This window comes from Monodelphis domestica, chromosome 1 (assembly GCF_027887165.1).
Source record: "Monodelphis domestica isolate mMonDom1 chromosome 1, mMonDom1.pri, whole genome shotgun sequence".
Lineage (NCBI taxonomy): Eukaryota > Metazoa > Chordata > Mammalia > Didelphimorphia > Didelphidae > Monodelphis > Monodelphis domestica.
In genome coordinates, this window is record NC_077227.1 from 514,945,428 (window position 1) to 514,966,142 (window position 20,715).

The 20,715-nt window shown below is 36.3% G+C and overlaps 1 protein-coding gene and 1 long non-coding RNA gene across 2 annotated transcripts in view; both read left to right on the forward strand.

Moving 5' to 3' along the window:
- The window catches only part of RAB10 (RAB10, member RAS oncogene family), a 99,990-nt gene that overhangs the window by 830 nt on the left and 78,445 nt on the right, over positions 1 to 20,715 (forward strand). The gene's annotated exons all lie outside the window — the stretch shown is intronic.
- The window catches only part of LOC130456497 (uncharacterized), a 62,018-nt gene continuing 41,303 nt past the window's right edge, over positions 1 to 20,715 (forward strand). Inside the window, exon 1 of the long non-coding RNA XR_008915460.1 lies at positions 1 to 20,715. This exon is cut by the window's right edge and continues 13,315 nt beyond it. This is a non-coding gene — a long non-coding RNA (uncharacterized LOC130456497).

Here is a 20,715-nt window from a genome sequence, read left to right on the forward strand (position 1 = left end):
AAGGCTCGGGCAGGGGCGTCCAGGGGCCTTCCGCCCCTGATCCCCTGCTAGCCCCTCCGGTGTTGTGGCCTTTGTTTCCGGGACTCTCGAGCCCAGCCCTGCCCAGCCCCAGCCGAAGTTGCTCTTTGAATTTTGGGGGGGCGGTGTCTTGCCCTTATCTCCCATCCGGTCTTTTGCTTTTCAGTCTCTTGCCCCTCTGAAACATTTAATGAAAAGTTAAAATACTGTACTATCTACTGAGAGAAGATGCTGGCATCTTCTTTTCTTTCTAACCCTAGTTTATTTGTTTTTTTTGGATGTGGGTCCGCAGTTAGGACCGCAAAGGATGTACGTGGTGGCTACGTTTTGGTAGTTGTATCTCTGAGTCTGTCAGGGCCTCTGTATAAACCGTGGGACAAAAGAAGACGTCCTAGATGTTGTGTTTTTAGGCGAATGATTTTAAGTAATTTTAGGTTTGAAATGAAGAGTAATTTGAACTAGTGGTGGAAAAAGCAAGGCCTGCAACACAGCCATTGAGGTGTTTTAAGTCTTTTGAACTTGTCCGGGACTAGACTATAACCATACTTTAAAAGTGCTTTGATAACATTAATCTATCTCCATTTACTCTTTTCCTTTTAAAGCTTTGTCAGTGAAGCAGTTTTCTTAAATCTTTGACTTTATGGTATTTACAGTTAAGTGTCGTTAGTCGTGTTTCTCCTCAGGATGTTAAAACTTTTTCTTTTAAGGCGCCTCTTTATCTCATGTTTCAGAATAAACTGGTATCTTTGTCAGAATGGTGAATATCAAAGTAGATGTCTCTCCAAAATGGAAGGAAAAAGGAAGGTATTACTGACTACTTCTTGGGAAAGCATCTTTCTGATTTGGTTGGAAGAAATAGTGGTGTTAATGTCACAACTTAGCACAGATTTTTAAGGAACTTGTGTTTAGGTATAAAAGTTGAAGTCCCAGATTTCCTTACATTTGGTTTTGATGTGTTTCTAGGAAAAAACAAATCACCTTGCACATGTCAAAAATGTAAACTGACTTTAAACAAATTCTGATAAATACTAAAATTCTTAGTAATTGAAAAATACTTAGCTTATCATGTGAAAACCACTTTACCCAGGCAATGATATAAGGAAATTGAGCTAGATTATGGTTTTATTCATAATTTATTTTTATCATCATGGTCATTATTTCTCCATCATCAGTACAGTATTAGGCAATATAGATGTGTGAACATTTTACATATCCTTCCTTGGCCTTAAAATAATTGCTTTCTTGTATAGGAAATAAATTTCTCCCAAATGCTTTCCTTTTCCAGCTGTAGATGGTTAGCTCAGTTGGTAAGAGAAAGAATGCTAACTAGATGGGATTTGGTTCCCTTTTGTGCCCAGTTTTCTTAATTATGTCTTTCTTGGGTCAGATATTTCTTGGGTCCTGATTTGTCAAGAAGGGAAACTTCCCTAGGGTTAAAGAATATCAGCATCCTGGGAATCAGTTGACACTGCAGAAAGAACAAATCAAAGCAATATATCTTTTAGGATAATTCCATAATTTAAAAAATAGAAACATTTATGTTTCCCATTAAGGTTTAGAAAGTACTTTCTAACAACTTGCTTTTTATAGATGAGGAAGCTGAGGTTCAGATATGTCAAATAGATTCTCCAGGGTCACAATAGTTAGGATTCAAACTCATCATTTTTTGGATTTAAAGCCAGTATTTTTACTGTGCCATTTCTCTTAATGCAAAACTTTTAGATATGGTCTCATATCCTCATGAAGGTGTGTCAATGATATCTTCCATTGAGAAGAATAGTTTTAAATAATGTTTTCTACAAATTAAGTTTACCTTAACCTAAAATATCTTTAGATCTAGATTGTTACCTGTTTATTTTCATTGAAGGTAACACGAGACTGCTTTGAAGAAAGTATAGATTAGAATAGAGAAATTTATTCTTAATTGCATTCATGAAACCTTTCTGCTTTTGGAGTCTAGCAGAATACATGACATATTGTGGGTTGGATGACATGCACAAGCACATATTTATTGATTACTGCTTTTGAACAGTATTTCATTTTTAGTAGTTTGTTGACATTTTGAGATGTAAGATGGATGCTGATCTCTATATATACTTCGCAATACTCATTTTACTTGCCAAGCCTGAAATTTTCGGCACAATTGGAAGGTTTGCATGTATAACTTGACTAAAAAGTCACGTTTTTAGGCTTTAAGACACAAATATGAATTTTAAGAGATAGATTGCATAGCATTTTAATTTTAGACTATTTTTATTTCATTGATAGACCAGGTTTTGATTATTTTCTAAGTGTAGTGATAGTGAAATTTGGAAGGTTAGTTACTTGGTTGATAGAATAAGACTAAAGTAAGACTATTCAGAAATATATCTGATAGGTATTCCAGACTGCCAGTTTCTCAAATAGGGAGGAGAATCTCTTTTATTTGGGAGGATTGAAACTATTCTTTTGTTATTACCTCACTACTTGAAAATATTTAGAATAAATATATATATATATATATAATGTTCACAAAAATACAAAGTTAGGTCTTTTTCTCACTTTTCTATTCTTTCCCTGCATCTTTGAATATAAACTTAGCCTATTATGATTTTTCAGTCAATTAAAAACAGACTTTGAAGGTATATAAAAAGGCATATTACACTAGTGTCAAAGTGATGACAAGCTTTATGTGGTGAGCAACAGTAGACTGAAGAAATAGAGCTCTTAGATTCTAGATTTTTAATTTTTTTAATACATTGTGCTTAAATATTTCTTGAATTTGGCTTGTTTATACTCAGATTTATCTTGAAATTGTTTTTAGCAAAATTAGAACAATACTGATCTTTAAATAGTTTTTGAAAAAAATAATTGAGGTAATAATGACATCTGTTGAGTAAATGATTCAGAAGTTGTATGGAATAGTGTAAAGTGTGCTGAGATTAGAGTTCTGGGATGGAATCTTGCCTCTAGCAAGTACTAGTTGTGTGACCATGAGCAAATCACTGAACTTCTCTGAATCTTAGTTTTCTTTTTTTTTTTTAAGTTAAGAAAATAACTAGAAATCTATGTTTTTGGGTCATTGTTAGTGGCTTTGTAAATTTTAAAGCATTATGGAAATGTTAGTTATTATTATTCAAAACATCAATTTGTTCAAAGATTTGTTATTTCATCAGTGTAGGTCATTCCCTTGATAGACTCAGATCACTAAAGTTCCACTTTGCTGTCTTATCTTGAAATGGAGGTGACCCTGCGTTTTCAAAGTTCATGCCAGCCAGCAGACCGCAAGTCCTGAAAGCTTCTGCCAATCTGGAAAAGCTTTGAATACGAATACAGGCATGGACAGGTGGCAGTGTCTGTCAATTTTCAGAGATTGGAAGTTGGCTACAGGGTAAGAATTTTTCTATTAAGCACTCTGTGAAGATCATCTAGTAACTTGTAGGAGGTAGTGGTGGTCTCTGTTGCTGCTGCTTTATTTATTTATTTTTAACAGTAATGTGAATTCACAAGATCATTGGCAATTAGTGTTGAGAAGTCAGCAGATTGGTTTAGAGAAACAATTTAGATCAGTACTTTATACTCCTTGAGAATCCTCTGGAGCACTGAGAGGTTAATGACCTATCTAGGATCATATAACTATTGTGAGTTAAAGGTGGCACTTGAACTCAGGCCTTTCTGATTTCAAGACTAGCTTTCTGGCTACTACATTAGCTGCCTGATTTACTAGTCCAAAACCCCACAAGTTTGGGGGAATATATTAGGCAATAATGAGTCTTAAATTAGAAGATGATTATCCCCTAGGGCATATATTTTGTTTAGGGTAGAGTTGATTATTCCAAGGATTTTATTCAGTCAAGTACTGAGAAAATTGTGGCTGCTTTCACTGTTCTTAAGTGTGACAGTGTTAAGAGAAGTAAGCCAGAGACCATAAAGTTTTTAGAACTCTTATATACAATACCATGATATGAATATGAGAAAATAGCTAATACTCTGGAGGCTTTTAGAATGCACATATTTTTTCTCAGTAAGAGAAGGGAGCAAAGAACTGAAGTGGTCTTTTTCCACCTATGAATGTGGTTTTTGTTTGTTGTTATAAAGAATAAAAGGTGAGAACTAAAGCAATAAATTTCTTTAATATACTACCCAGAGTTGTTACTAGTTAAGGAAATCAGTATTAGAAGAAGGAAAAATATTTTCCTTTTCTATACCTTATTAGTGCTTCTGATCCTGCACTTTCTTCTGAGAACTCTGGGTGGATATACATACATTCTGTTTACATATATGACTGCTGGATCACAGCCATGATCTGGAGAGGTGTTAGAGGTTATCTATAATCATCTCCCCTCTCTTTAGGTGAGCAGACAGGTCAGCAAGGTGAGTTGACTTGTCTAGGATCAGACAAAATCAAAAGAAAGCTCATGTTAGCTGATTTCTTTCTATTCCATTATTTTCTGCCATACCATCCCTAACATAAAGGAATGAGGTGATAATTTGAACTTTCTCCTGTAATTCCATTCACAGTCAAATGAGAAACTGTAATAATTATCCACTAATAGTTTTACTTCCTGAGAATGGGAAATGTTCTTTATAATTCATTCAATAGACATTTCCTATATTGGTGAAAAGTACTAAATGTTTCTCTATTGACTTGTCTTTAACATATGGATTCTAGATGAAGTTTATGAAATTAAGAATCTTTTCCATTCAGGGATCTCGTGTTAGTAGGATTGCTAAAGGTTTTACGTAAAGTAATTAGATTGACTTTTTTGGTATCAAGAGTATGCTTGTATCAGAAACAATTTTGTAAAATGTTTCAACTTGTGGCTGTTGACCAAGTTTTGGATGGGTTAGCCAGTCTCTTTGGAATTGTGTTATTTCATGTTGGTATAAAAATGAATTGCTTATTTAGATTGATGAGTAAATGTCAAATTTTGTGTAACTTTTATTACTTTGAATCCAAGATTGGGATGAGGTGGGGAGGAAACATTGCTTTTTAAAAAGTAAGATGAAATATTGTCAAATTTTAGACTAGCACTTCCTGGTTTTTTAAATAATATTTTCCCCTTCAAAATATATATTTTTTTAAACCCTTACCTTCTGTCTTGGAGTCAATACTGGGTATTGGCTCCAAGGCAGAAGAGTGGTAAGGGCTAGGCAATGGGGGTCAAGTGACTTGCCCAGGGTCACACAGCTGGGAAGTGACTGAGGCCAGATTTGAACCTAGGACCTCCCATCTCTAGGCCTGGCTCTCAATCCACTGAGCTACCCAGCTGCCCCCAAAATAATTTTTAACACTCATTTGAAAAAAAAAAGTTTTGAGTTCCAAATTCTTTCCCTTACTCCTTTCCTCTTCCTGAAACAGTGAGCATTCTAATATAATTTTTACACATAGTGCTACATATTTTTAGAAAGAATATAGCTACAGTGTGAAAAAATTGTTGATTATTAGATAGCTTGTTCAAATAAACAATTATGACGATGTTTGAAGTCTTACATATATATATATTTATTTTGTTTTGAAAAAACTCGAAACTTTCTGTAAAGAATGTATCACATATTTTAAGTAATGAAGCAAAACCGTGAAGACATTTGTTTAGGTCTTAAATCTGGACAAAACACATTTTTCAAGAAAATAGTGACTAGTAATAAAAAAATACTTATTTTTCTAGTGTGATTCAGAAATAAAGGGCCAAAAAGTCTGCAGTGGAAAATGTCAACTTTTCCAAGACCCTATTAAAACACTGAATCACAAATGAAAAAGATGATTTCTTCCTTTTGTATCAGTACATTTGCTTATAGAGAGTTCATCCTACAAGGTTAAGCAGTCAAAAATCCAGCCAGGATTATGAGAGATTCTGTGTCAGGGGGAATGAACTTTTGGCACAGTGATTGTCATGGTGAAGAAGTCAGTGTTCTGGCTTACAATATGCTTTTTTGTCACGTAGTCTGTGACTTACAATGGTATTACCTAGGTTATTCACCTGTTTTTATTCAGTGTTAAAAGTCTTTTAAAAAAATATCCTTTTTTTATAATCTAGGCCTTCCCCATTATCCATTCCATATGGTATCCCTACCCTATATGCTGTCCTTTATGACAACGAAGTTTTGGATTAAAAAAAATTTTTTTTGAAAAAAAAACTAGTAAAACCAGCAAACATTGAAAAAGCCTGGAATTTTGTACAATATTTATTCATTCAATTTCATTGTGAATGTATTTCTTTTTCACTTTTCTAGCACCCCCCCCCCCCAATCTATACATCCTTAAAAGTATGTGCTACCATTAAGGATATAGCTATTATTTAAAAGTTTAAACCCATTTTATAAGCATTATTAAATTAGAATTCTATGATTCTGGGAGGTAGAAGTGTAACAATTATCCATATTTTACAGATGAAAAAACTTAGGATAAAGCATGTTAAGTGGTTTGGTCCAAGGTTATTCTACTAATAATTTTCAGTGGAGGAATTTGAAACCTGGTTTTTCTGACATCAAGGCCCAATACTCTGTTGACTGTGCTAGGGTTTCCTCCCATTCAAAATAGTGAACAGTAGACTTTGAAAGCAGATACAAACATGCATTAAACTATGATAGTATTATTGAAATAAGTCTATAACCTACCAAGATGACTTTCTTTGAAAGGTGTAACACGTATGTGCATTTTGATATGTTTATTAACACTAGAAGCACCAAACACCTGAATTGACACAAAAATTTGCTTTGAAATAAAATTTGTTATCCTACTAGTTCTATTTGCTTTTTGGCTAAAAATAGCACACTGTGTCAATTGATACATCTTGGTCTTTCAAAGTATTCTTAAACTCAGGTACTTCTAGTTAAAATCAGTCTCTGTATCTTTTGTGCGAAATGGGACTGTATTAAACTTCAGTTTTGGGCTTTTAAAGTATAATGTATACAACAAACTTAAATCCATAATCTATATGAGTGAAATTTTACAGTGAATTGTAATTGTAGAACCTCTGAGTAATAGTATTGAAGGCTATGTTCAGTTAATTGCACTATTGCTCTTCAAAATAATTTCTAAACCATCTTTTTCACTCCCACTTCCACCCCCACCCCCACCCCCCTGGAAATTTGGATACTCAGCTCTGGTCTTTGCTTCCCTGGGACCAGGCTACCAGGTCCTTTCAGGTTATTTGCAAACCGTGCTGCTGCTGGTTCCCCTCTCCCCATTCCCCTCACTAATTGTTAGCTTTCTCCGTGAGATTGTAAATGCCTTAAAATTAGGGACTAGTTTGATTATTTGTCTTTTTTTTTTTTAAATCACTTCTGCTTAATACTTTGCTTGGCACATAGTAAGCACTCAGTTATCTTTCTTTTATCCAAAGCTTAGTTTTCTTGCTCCCTCAGATTCTGTTAACCTAAGTTCTAGGACTGAAGTAAACAAAGAACTCTTGAAATAGCTGTCACAAAGCCATTGTATTAAATCTAAATATTTTTATTACTATTTAGGTAGTCAGAGTATTTAGATCCTTTAAGTATGTGTATAAATATTTGTATATTTAACCTATAGTTTTTAACATATAATTAACTTCTTTCTAGTCTACAGAAAAACCTTGCCACTGGTAGGTGGTGGTTTTAGTTCATTATTATGGCCTTGCCGTCAAGAAAATGTTTGTTTGAATCACAGAGAGGGGGATTAACGTCCAGTGAGTCTAGAAAGATAGGTTGAGGCTAGATTGTGAAGGATTTTAAAAAGCTAAACAGGGAAATTTATAATTTTTCCTAGATCCAATGAGAAACCACTGAAATTACTTCAGGAGAGGGTGTCATCTCCACTTAATGAAAATTACTTTGCCAGCAGTATAAATTATGGCTTGGAGTGGTCATAGACTTAAGGCATAGGGACCAGTTAGGAGGTTGCAATAATCTAGGTGACAAGAACCTGAGGGAGAGAAGGCTTCAGATATGAGATGTAAAGGTAAAAATGGCAAGATTTAGCAACTTGAGATGAAATATGGAAGCGGATTCTTCAAAAAAAGAGAAGGGAAGTTTGGAAAAGGATGAGGCAGACTTGGTGAGTATGATGAGGAGTTAAATTTTAGACATTGAGTTTTAGATATTTCTGAAACTTATAGTTGGAAGTGTTCAATAGGCAATTGGACATCTATAAGTTGATATGGGACCAAAACTTGGAGGAAACATTAGAATGGAAATGTAGATATACACAGAAAGGATATTTAAATCCAAGCAAGCTAGTGAAGTTACCAAGAAAGGGAAATTAGAAGAAGAGAGGTAATAACCTTGGGGAACCTCCACAATTAGGGAATATGATATAAATGAAAATCCAGCAAAAGAGACTAAGCAGTTGGACAAGTAGGACTTTTAACGGAGTAGAGAGAGTATCCAGGAGAGGGAGGCTAAATACAATAGATAGGTTGAGAAGAATTAGGGCTTTGAAAAGACTATCATATTTTGACATTTAAGAGGGAAAAACTGATGCCATTGTAGTCTGTAAAGCCATGAATGATATAAATACAGTGAAAAGATTTGTTTACTAAATCCCCAAATAGGATGAGGGGAGGTGGCTTTGAAAACTTCATAGAGACAAGGTTAGGGCAAATCAAAGAAATAGTACTTCCCTCAGGAGGGAGTAGTAAGTTTGTGGAACTCATCCCAAGAGAGGGAAGAAGAAATAAAAAGATTTAGAAAGTGTTAGGACAAATCTGTGAAAAAGAAATTAATTTGAACTAATCTTAAGCACATCCTTTCTCATTCAGAAGACTGAACTTGGTGGCTCTTAGGTCAGGCCTAGTTCAGAGTTTTTAGATTTTTAAACAATAAGAAGGTAGGGAGAAAATAAGCATTTATATACTGCCCACTATGTGCTAGGCACTGCACTAAGTGCTTTACAAATATTATCTCATTTGATCCTTATAAAAAACCTGCAAGTTAGGTGCCTATTCTCACATTTTACTGTTGAGGAAACTGAGGCAAACAACTTTGTTCAGAATGATATGGCTGGTGTCAATAATATATTTCAAAGAGGACTCTTTAAAGTGTTAATTTTTTTGGTAAAGCTGCTATTTTTTGATTTATGAATTGGAGCATTCATTTGGCTCATGTATTGTGATTTTAAAACTACCGGTTGATGGCAGTGAGTGCTTAAGATGCAAAAAGTATAAAGGAAAAAAGTGGGGCATATCAAAGCATAGTTTAAGTGAACTTAAATTTTGTTTCAGTTTTGTAATTGCAAGTTGATTGGACATTCAACACTCCTGAATGTTGCTAGAGTCAGATTAAAATGTGATTGGGAAAAATTAACAAGTTAAATTTAAAAAATCAATAAAGCATAAATTTATTTTTAAGTGGTCCTCTGAGGTCCTTATATATGGTTTAGTGACCACCTTTCTATTGGAGTTTGACATCACTGCTCTAGGTACAACTTTAAGTCGCAGAGAAGGTGTTGATCTGTCTTGTAGTAGGAGATGTTTTTTTACCCCTCATTACTAGTGAAATCATTCTCTGCCCATATTCCTAGACTTATGACTATCTTAAAACTTCTTACCTAGTTTATGTTTTGAAATAATTTTTAAAATGCCCCATAAGTTTTGATCTAGCAAAAAATGTCACTTGGAATTTTTCTTAGAACCGTTCTAATCAAATAGCCTTTTTAGGTTCATCTAAATGGGGAAATTGATTATGAATGCTGGTTTTTACTTTTTCTCAGGAACCAGCATCAAATATGGTCCGGTTCATCACCCCTTCAATGTTCTTATAAGATCAGACCTAGAATTTTCAAGAATGCAATATTCTTTTCAACCATGGCATTTTCCCTTTTCTCTAAGACACTCCCATTTGATTGTGACTCCCTTTCCTTCTTTTGCCTTTCTTGAATATTTGTGCTTAAAAACTATTTTACAGATTTGTTACATGCTGAGCTTAACATTTCATGGTTGAGTGAGAATTCCCAAATGGAGATGCTTTACAAAATATAAAATGCTTTCAAAATCTCTTCAGTTTCTATGAATTTATATTGTCTATCCAATCACTTGTTCCTGTCTGTTATAAACAAATTCACAGGGGGCAGCTAGGTGGCTCAGTGGATTGAGAGCCAGACTTAGTGGGAGAGTCCTAGGTTTAAATTTGGCCTGAGACACTTCTTAGCTTTGTGACCCTGCGCAAGTCACTTAACCCCTGTTGCCTAGCCCTTACCACCTCTTATGCCTTGGAACCAATACACAGTATTGATTCTGAGATGGAAGGTAAGGGTTAAAAAAAATCCACAGAATAGATATAACATATATAATGAAGTTAATTTATTTTCCCTGTGAAGATAGACCTTGTTTGCTAGTTGAGCTTTGAATAGTTGTTGACTTAACAATTTGAACATTGCAGGAAGTTTACCATTAGGACTTTTCCCATTAGCATTTGGTTCTCTCTCACTCCCTTTCTCCTTTTTAAAAACCCTTAACTTCTGTCTTCGAACCAATACTTGGTATAGTATAGTATAGTTCTAAGACAGAAGAATGGTAAGGGCTAGGCAATGGGGTTGAAGTGATTGGCCCAGGGTCACTAAGGAAGTGTCTGAGACCAGGTTTGAACCCAAGAGCTCTAGTCTCCAGGTGCCTGGTTCTCTATCTACTGTGCCATCTAGTTGCCTCCCATTTAGTTAGTTCTCTTTTAAAATATTCTTGTAATTTGCTTGTTTATGTGTCTGTGGAAGTTTAATGATGTTGTTTGTTTTTTGTTTCTAGTGAAGTAAGAAACCACAAATACAGATTTAAGGAAAATCTTTTTGTTAATCATTTAATCCATCATTTGAATGTCTTGCCCTCCCTTTCATTTTATGAATCCTCACCATCAAAAATCATATTTCATATGATGACAGCTGGCCTTTATGTGGTACTTTATGGCTACTAAATGCTTTATATATTTTATCTCAGTATCACAATCTTGTGTATAAGGTTGATAGTTTTAAGTGTTTTCATCTATTTTTGAGGTGAAGAAATTGAAATTCAAAGATGACTTATTGATGGTTATATATAATACTAAGAGACAGAGTCAGAATTGAGAGCCAATAGTTAACATGATTTCTCTCCCCCCACCCCCATTTTGAGTATAAAAGGTGAAATTAGTTAATAAAAAGAATTTCAACAAGTATTTTAAAAAATTCTTAATGGATATATATGTATACACACACATATATATGTACATACACACTCTCATTTCCAAATATATCCATTCCTCCCCCTCTTCCAGAGCCTTAAAAGGGTAATAGAGAAAACAGCAGTAAACCAGGAAAGGAATTGAGGCTACTGTTTATGCAGCATTCCATCTTTACACCCCCCCCCCCCTTTTGCAAAGAAGGCAGGGATGCCAAAAGTTGTTTTTAACTGAAGAATCTAAAGAGAAATTTAAGACTTCTTCATCTTTATACTCCTAAAACAACTTGCTTTATCTATTCTGAGATATTCTCTTCTGGAATTGCTCTTGCACTTTCTTTAGAGACCTTAATTAGGTTCTTTCTCCTTTTTTTGCCTTTTGATTGTGTTACCTGTGGGACTTTGCTGGGCATATTTTCTGTCTTTCTGATATCAAGTAAAGACTATAAACAGGTGACTGATTTATTATGTAGGTCATTGTAGTTTTTCTCTTTATCATTTGCTTTTTTACAGCACAAAGTTTTGAATTCCCACCATTACAGAAAGTGAAAAATAATAAAATAGCTTCCTCCCATTTCTTATAAACTCTTTCATAAATTCTACTTTAGCCATATTAAACATTGCTAATAAACTTATCTAAACAAAAATTAGAATGTATCACTTTTTCTATCTTACTGTCATTTGCTTTGCCTGTTTATCTATCTACCAGCTGCTATTTTAACAATATTTCTTCTTCATTCCTACCAACATGTTGATATAATTTCTCTTTTCCTGATTGTTTTCTATCTGGGTTGTTGCACATTATCCTAGAGCTAGGGATCCCAAATACACCCATATTTTTCCTATCCTTAAAAACTATCACTTTTCTGACTATCTCTGCTAGTAGTTGTCCTATATTTCAGGTACTCTTGGCTAAATTTGAAAAATCGATTTATAGTCTGTGCCTCCATTTCCTCTCTTCTCACTTCTAAACTGTTGGCAGTTTGACTTCAGATCTCATTGTTCAAATTCTTTACAAAGTCACTGGTGAGGTTTGCCAAATTTAATAGGCATTTTCTTATCTTCATCCTTCTTGACCTCTGTAACCTTTAACATTGTCAAATGCCACTGTAAAATTCCTATCTCCTAGAATCTTTTCTTTCTAGGTTTTTGTGACATTGGTTATTTTTGTTTCTCTTCTTATCTGTTTAATCATTCCTTCTTACTCTCCTTTGGGGTGGGGCAGGAAAGGAATCTCCATTCCAGATCATGCCTGCTAACTTGATATTCCCCAAACTCTTCTCTTCATCTTCTGTATGATACTGTTTAGTGGTTTTATCAACTCTTTTGGGTTCATTTATCATCTCTGTAGAGATGATTTACAGAGCTCTGTATCCAACCTTAGTCTGTCTCCTGGGTTCCAGTCCTACATTATCTAATTGCTTTTCAAACTGTTCCATAAACTTTTTCAAATTCAGTAGATCCAAAACAGAACTCACCTTTCCCCCCTCAAAACCCATTAGCCTTTCTATTACTGTCAAGGTCATCACCATCTCCTTAATCATCCAGCTTCACAACCTTGGTGCCTTTCTCAACTCCTTACACTTATATGACATGTTCAATCTATTAACAACTCTGGTTGCTTTTACCTTCACAACAGCTTTCATATAGAAAATATAGACATCCTCTCCATTTCTACATGTCCTTAGTGCCTTAGCCTGAACTACTGAAATTGTCTTCTAATTGGTCTCACTGCTTCAGATTTTTCAGCTTAATTCATCCTCCAATTACCTGATAAAGTGATATTTCTAAAGCATAAGTCTGTTCGTGTCACTCTTCTCCCCACCCACTCTAGGATTAAATCCTTGGTTTGGCTTTTAAAGGCCTTCACAACCTCTCTACCATCCTACCTTTCTAGTCCTCTTAAAACGTTACTCTTTACAGTATAGCAATCTAGCAACATTGGCCTTCTTGCTGTTCTTCCAGATTAGCATGCCTATCTCCAGACCTTGTGCCTTTTAATGCCTAAAACACTCTCCTTCTTGTGCTCTGTGTCTTGGTTTCATCCCTTCAAGCCTCAGCTCAATCCCTACCTTCTGCAGGAGACCTTTCTATTTGGTCTCTCCCTACTTGATATTAGTACTTTCTCTCTCAAAATTAACCTTCCACTTAAATTGTACATATCTTAAACCCTTACTTTCCATGTTAGAATTGATACTAAGTATCCTATCCAAGAAGATCAGTAAGGGCTAGATAGTGTAGGTTAAGTGACTTGCTGAAGGTCATACAGCTAGGATGGGCCAGATTTGGATCCAGGACTTCATGTTGCCTAGCTCTTTATCCACTGAGTTGCCTAGCTGCCCCTTTTGTTCATTATTTTACCCCAGTACTCTTTGAGGATCCACTCAGAAATCACCCTCTGTCCTCTTCAGATTACACTGTATATTTCACATTCTGTATTAACTAAGTGGGAACATATATTCCTAGCTTTATTGCATGTTTGTCTCTCATATTAGAATATAATCACTTTGAGGATAAGGACTATGTTTTTGCCTTTCTTTATTTCCCCATCATGCAACAATGCCTGGCACATAGAAGCACTAATAGATTTGTTTATTGACAATTACCTGTCAAGATATTATGGAGGTAACAGTGAGAGACTTGGTGGTTGCTATTTGCCTGGTAGGCTGAAAAAGGAGAGCATTTGAGTTGAACCTCAGATAGAGGTTCGAATAGGGGACCTTTGAGGTCTTTTATGAGAATATTCTTATTCCTTCACATTTATCTTTGTGTATTTGTGTATCTTGCTCCTTTTTAATTTTATTTTTTTAAATTTTCTTTAGGGTAAGGTCTATACATCACTTTTTAACTTTGTGTCCCAAGTAATTTGCATTTAGTGGGGAGGCTTATTAAATGGTTATTTCATTAAAAAAAAAAAAACCCTTACCTCCTGTTTATAGAATCATCACTGTATATTAGTTCCAAAGTAGAAGAGTGGTAAGGGCTAGGCAGTGGGGGTTAAATGACTTGCCTGGGTCACACAACTAAGAAATACCTGCATCAGATTTGAACTTGTCTCTAGGCCTGGCTCTCAATCTACTGAGCCACCTAGATATCCTCACATTTCATTTTTAACATTTTACAAATGTACATGAGCCTCAGGTTGTGATTTGTCACAGCTGGTAAGTTCCAGTTAGGTAGATATCTATATTGTGGGACCTGTGTTCGGAGGGGGAACCTTAGGTTATGTGCTGCTTGTGAGAGAGAGCAGTTCACAATATTCACTCAAACAGGACCCTAACATTTATCTTTTCTTCTCCCAAACTACCTCTCTCATGCCCAATAAAGTATTTCATATTTTTAAGCATTCTCTAGCATAGCATAGCTATATCATTAACCCCCGGTGAAAGATGGATTTTATTTGTTTGCTTGTTTGAAGGTAAATTCCTATTATGACAAATGATATTTCAAATAAAGATTCTGTATGAGCTATTTTCCACATGCCTCTCCCTCCCATCCCCCCCATTCATACAAGCAGAGCTTTGTTCATCTGGGTATAGTGACATCTATTTAAACATAATCCTGCAACTCAATTCAGTTTAAACTGCATTTATTAGGACAAATACTTTTCCTAGTAATATGTAACAATTACTAGACAGTGAGAGACTTGGTGGTTGCTATTTGCCTGGTAGGCTGAAAAAGGAGAGCATTTGAATGGGCTTTTTACATTCCTTCAATTAACCTTCAATCCCCTCACTCTTACATTATTACATTTATACTCATCTGAATTTTGAAAATCACTGAAACTGGGGGCAGCTGGGTGGCTCAGTGGATTGAGAGCTAGGCCTAGAGATGGAAGGTCCTAGGTTCATATCTGGCCTCAGACACTTCCCAACTGTGTGACCCTGGGCAAGTCACTTGACCCCCATTGCCTAGCCCTTACCACTCTTCTGCCTTGAAACCAATACACAGTATTGATTCCAAGACAGAAGGTATGGGCTTAAAAAAAAATCACTGAAGCTTCCAAATTACCAGCCACAATAGAAAGTACAAAAAGATCCAAGAATTTAAAAAAAGAGGATGGGGAATGGAGTACTTGTATATATAATAGTTTCTTCCTCTCCTGGCATCAGAGCACTCTTATTTTTTATTGTTGATATGGGTAATACTCAGATTCTCATTTCTAGGTTGTTCCTATGGACCAGGAGTCAGAATTATTCACTTTTAGAGTTGGAAGGAGCTGGAAATTAGAAGCTAATGATACCAGTAACAAAGATTTATAAAATAATATGGTTCAGCTTTGTAAGAATAGTATTAGGAATGCTAGAGTTAAAAAAAAGCAGAATTTAGAGGGGGGGGTCTAGGAAAATTTTGTTAAGGAGTGTTTTTAAAGCCCTATCAGATAAAAGAGAAGATATATCTTCCACTATTATATCTATTTTCTCATCCTTTGTTCATATGATAAACATTCAAATACTTGTTCTGCTTGTGTTCATATGATAAACATTCAAATACTTGTTCTGCTTGAGAATAGGTGACAGTAGGTTTAGGCTTTTCAGAAAGAAAAACTAACCAAGTAGTGCTATTCCTCAATAATAGTTCCCTCTCTCAAGAATTATTTGATCACAGACAAGATGACCACTCTGAGGGATTTGTTGTAGAAATGTTCAAGTAGAGATTAAACTAAATGCTGAATTTCTGAGTGAATATTCATTAAAACTAACTTGTATATTGTTATCACTTCTATATCCCTTCCCCAACAAAGTGATTTCTAATGTTCTCTGGAGATAGATAGGTATGCCTATCATTATATTTTAAAGTTTGTTATCTAAAAGAAGGCTAAAACTTGAAGTTGGCTTTTTTGGTGCTCCTTAATCTCTTTTCAGACTAAATATCCCCACTTTTTTTAAACTGAACTCCATATGAAAGTTCTCTTACATAGATAACTTCCTGCAAACCATGGCTTTACTATTTTTGCTTTTTTCTGACATTAATTTTCACAATGTTTGCCTTGAGCCTATATGTCGCAATTGGATGTTTACAGTGCAAGAACTGAGTCATGTGGTAATCTCAAGGAACAGCTATGAATAGGTAAATTATGTGACTCAATTTAGCGTGATCTAGCTTCATGTAGTATTTAGAATTTTCCATTCATTTCGTATCTTCTTGCCCTTGTACCCTAAGCTTTGAATGCTGTCCCTCACTTTACCCCAATGCCCTTTGAAGGTTCACTCAGGAGTCACTGTCCTCTCTAGATCACATTGTATATTGCATGTATTCTATATTAACTTAGCTTGGAACACATATTCCTTGAGTGTAATATAATTTACTTGAGAACAGGGATTATTTTACTTCCATAATTGTATCTCTAGTGCCTCCTATGGCACCTGGTAGATAGTAGGCATTTAATAAATGCCGGTTGTCTCTCCACAATTTTTGTAGCTCAATATAGAATACTTTCTTTGAGGTGTTTGTCTCTGCTTGGTCTTGCCCTGGGTCCCCTGGGTTCTTTTTCTAACTTCTTTCTCCCAGAATCTTTAAAGTTCCTAACATTTGATCTTAAGGATCCCTTCTCTAGCATCCTAGGAGAGAATGTTTAAGAGAGCAGAGTCCTTGGGCCTGGGCAGTTCAGATCTGAGTTGTCCATCACTTCCCTGGTCATCAGTGCATTGGTGGAGAGATTTGATACTTTTTTACTTTTAGTAAGTATAACAAAGTAATGTTTCTTGTATTTAATATTTAATTACTTATTAACCAGCCCAGCATTACCATTGATGGCACGCAGCTTTCTAATGCCAACACTTTCAAGTACCTGGGCAGCACCACTGCCAACGACAGGTCCCTAGACCATGAGATCAATGCCAGGATCCAAAAGGCCAGCCAGGCACTCGGGCAGCTGCTTTGCAAAGTCCTCCAACACAGAGGTGTAAGCACTGTGACGAAGCTCAAAGTGTATAATGCAGCGGTCCTCAGCTCGCTCCTGTATGGTTGTGAGACACGGACACTGTACCGGAAGCACATGAAACAGCTGGAGCAATTCCACCAACGCTCTCTCCGGTCAATCATGAGGATCTGATGGCAGGACCAAATCACCAACTAGGAAGTCCCCAACCGAGCCAACTCCACCAGCATCGAAGTCATGGTCCTCAAAGCCCAGCTACGATGGTCTGGACATGTCATCCGCATGGACCCACAGCGAATACCAAGACAGGTATTCTATGGTGAACTGTCAGCTGGACTCAGGAAACAAGGCCGACCAAAGAAAAGATTCAAGGATCAGCTAAAGTCCAACTTGAAGTGGGCTGGCATTACACCAAAGCAACTAGAACTCACTGCCTCTGACAGAAGCAGCTGGTGAACCCACATTCACCATGCTGTCACCACCTTTGAAGATGAACGATGTCGACGTCTTGCCGCTGCGCATGAACGCCAACACCAGGCCACAACTGTACCTCCCGTAACAACTGGCGTCCCAGGCCCCATGTGCCACAAACTCTGCGCCTCAGCCTTTGGACTCCAAAGCCACATGAGGGTACACCGTAGATGAAAACGCACAAAGACAATTGTCATTCTCGGTCACTGAGAGACTTACTACTACTACTTATGGAGAGACAGTGAGAGGTTGTAGATGATGGAGTATTGTTCTTAATCCTTGGAGTCAGGAAGGCTTTAGTTTTTCTGACAAAATACTAGCAATATGACTCTAGGCAAGTAACTTAACTGGTCTGTTACCAGGCAACTTGATTAGACTGTAGGCTAGAGAGGAGACTAATCTGCTTTGGTAGAATGAGTTTTCCACACTGAGAATTCCTTCTTTGATCGGAGCTCATTGGAGACAGCCACTTAATAGATAAGAATAAATCTATGAAAGGAGGTGAGAGTATGGAAAGATAATAAGATATCACAGATCAGAAATGAAATGGAATGTTTGTGAACTGGTTCCTCCCCCTTTGATCTTTTTACAGCAATATACAACCTTTAGAGTTAAAAGTGAATTTAAACACATGCCTCTTTTTAATAGAACACTAGTAAGTAAGGAAGGAAGCATGTTTTTATTAAGTGCCTTCCCTGCACCAGTCACTGGGCTGAGTTCTTTACAAATATTATCTTATTTGAACCTTTAGTGATTGTAGAGAGGTGGATACCAGGTTTTCTTGGTAAAGAGTTAGAGAAGGCCTTAAACTGTTGTGTTTGATATATGCTGCCTAAAGAAATAAACACCTGATGGCAGTAACCAATGTTAAAGGCAAAGTGTGAGCTGGAACAGAGCTGCCTTTTTAGGAATTTGTGAGAAGACTACACAGATGTTAAGAAGAGAAATATATAAGGAAGATGGCAGAAATTCCTACTCGAGAATATATTAAATAAATACAAACAATATAGTCTAAGTCAGTGATGGTGAACCTTTTGAAGACTGAGTGCCCAAACTGCAACCCTCATGCTGTATGTGAGCTCCAGCCTTACCCCAGACAGAGGAGGAAGTGCTCCCATTGGGCTGCTGGACAGAGAAGGTGGTAATGAGAGAAATGTCACCAGGAGCTCCCGAAGAGGGGGAGGTGAGCAGCTCCTTCCAGCACACCTGCCATAGGTTTGCCAACACTGGCCTAAGTTGTATACATCACGGCTAAAGAAGATTGGTTATTATAATAGCCTCCCAATTTATCTCCCTGAATCTACCCTTTCTCTTTCCCAGTCTATCATCTATAGTCTGCCAAATTGATTTTAACTAAAGCATAGTTTTGATAATCCCTTGCTCAATAAACTTTAGTTCCTCACTGTGATATCCATAAGTAAGTACAAAAATTCCTTTGTCATTTAAAGCCTTTCTCAATCTTGCTGTAGCCTGTTTCCAGACTTATTGTGCATTACACCCCCTCACAAACTCTGTGTTCCAACTTACCTGCTGTTCTTTCTTCTGTACAAGAAATTTCATTTTACAAGTCCCTGGCTTTCATAGGCTGTCTTCCATGCCTGGAATACTCTCTTTCTTCATCTCTTTCAGTAGGAACCTATAGCTTCCATCCAGGGTGCACCTCAATTGCCATCTTCTACAAGAAGTCTTTCTTGGTTCCCTCAGTAGTTGGGACTTGATCTTGAAATTATTTTGCATTCACTCATATGGGTTGAATCTTCCCTAGTAGAATGTAAGCTCCTTTAGGGTGGAGATTGTCTCATTTTTGTATTTGTATCCCAGGAGTCTGGCTTTTGGAGGTGCTTCAAAGTGAGCTCTGATTTTATGTTTTGATATTCTTTAAGATAGTTCATATTGAAACTTACCAGTGCTTTCCCAGTTGGAGTCTATGCAGCTTTAGAAGATCTAGAGGAAATATTAGTACACTGGGTGAATAATTTCTTAATAATAAACACGAATAAGAGAATCATCCTTTTCTATGCCTACTTTTTATCAAAATCATGGAGTATTAAAATTGAAATGTTTATGTAGTTTAGAGGGTCTTGAGGTCTTGGTAAAATTTCTATACTCCCATTCAGCAATTATTCATGGTAGTCTTTTTGCAAATTCTTATAAGTATCTTCGAGTAGAACTTACACAGAAATGAAATATAAATGCACTTCAAAGCATTTTTGCTCTCATAGTAACTTTTTCATCTGTTTTCCAGTTATTGAATACTGATGATATCATTGTTGTTCTGGTAGTCCAAAATGCTTGTTTAAAAAACTTAAAAAGAGCTCTTCTCATTCAGTGTTTGACTATGTCTCTAAAAGCTCTCAAAGTTATTTGCCAAACACTTCCTTGTGGAAGTAGTAGGATAGAGCTATTCAAGAAATACGGGGATTAGTAGTTTGTTCTGTCTGTGCTATCTGCTTCCCTCCTCATTGATCTAGAGTTGAAAGGGACTTCAGAAGCTATCTAGGCCACAACTGCCTCTTTTCAGTTGAGAAAACTGAGGTTCATGAAGATTGTAAATTGCCAAAATTTCACAGGTAGGTAGTTTCAGAGGCAATATTTGAATGTAGGTCTTCTGACCACAGAGCTCGAAAAATGGCAGAGTTTGCAAGAACAGAATTTGCAGACAGAAGAATTGATGTATTATTGGCAGAGGCTGCTTGTTTTTTGCTCTTTTTTTTGTACCACCTGCTGTGTGTAAGCTAGCTTTGGGTTTATGGATGTTTATTGTAGTCAGAAGGATCAGAGATCTATCTGCTGGCAAACTTTTATGATGATTTGATGCAGTTTATTTTAGTAGACATTAAGTTCTCACTCTGTGTCAGGAACTCTGTTAGAGCCTGGGAATAAAGAAAACAAAACAGCCTTTGCCCTTGGTAAGGTTATATTTTATTGGGGGAGGAGAAGAACAAAATTGTGGTGGGGGGCACTAACCTCTTGGGATTAGGATTGATCTTTTGTTTGAGGGGGCAAATGAATTGTGCTTTAAAGAAAGCTTTGAATTCTAAAGAGAGAGGACACTTCCATATATGGGGGGCAGCTTGTGCAAAGGCATGAGGGCAGGAAATGGAATGTTGTGTACTTAAAACATCAGGCAGGAAAGTTTGATTGGAAAATAAGAGTTCCTGAAAGACATTAATGTCCATTAAATCTGGAAAGGGAGGAGCCAGATTGGGAAGGACTTTAAAAGCTAAAAAGGGGAGTTAGTAT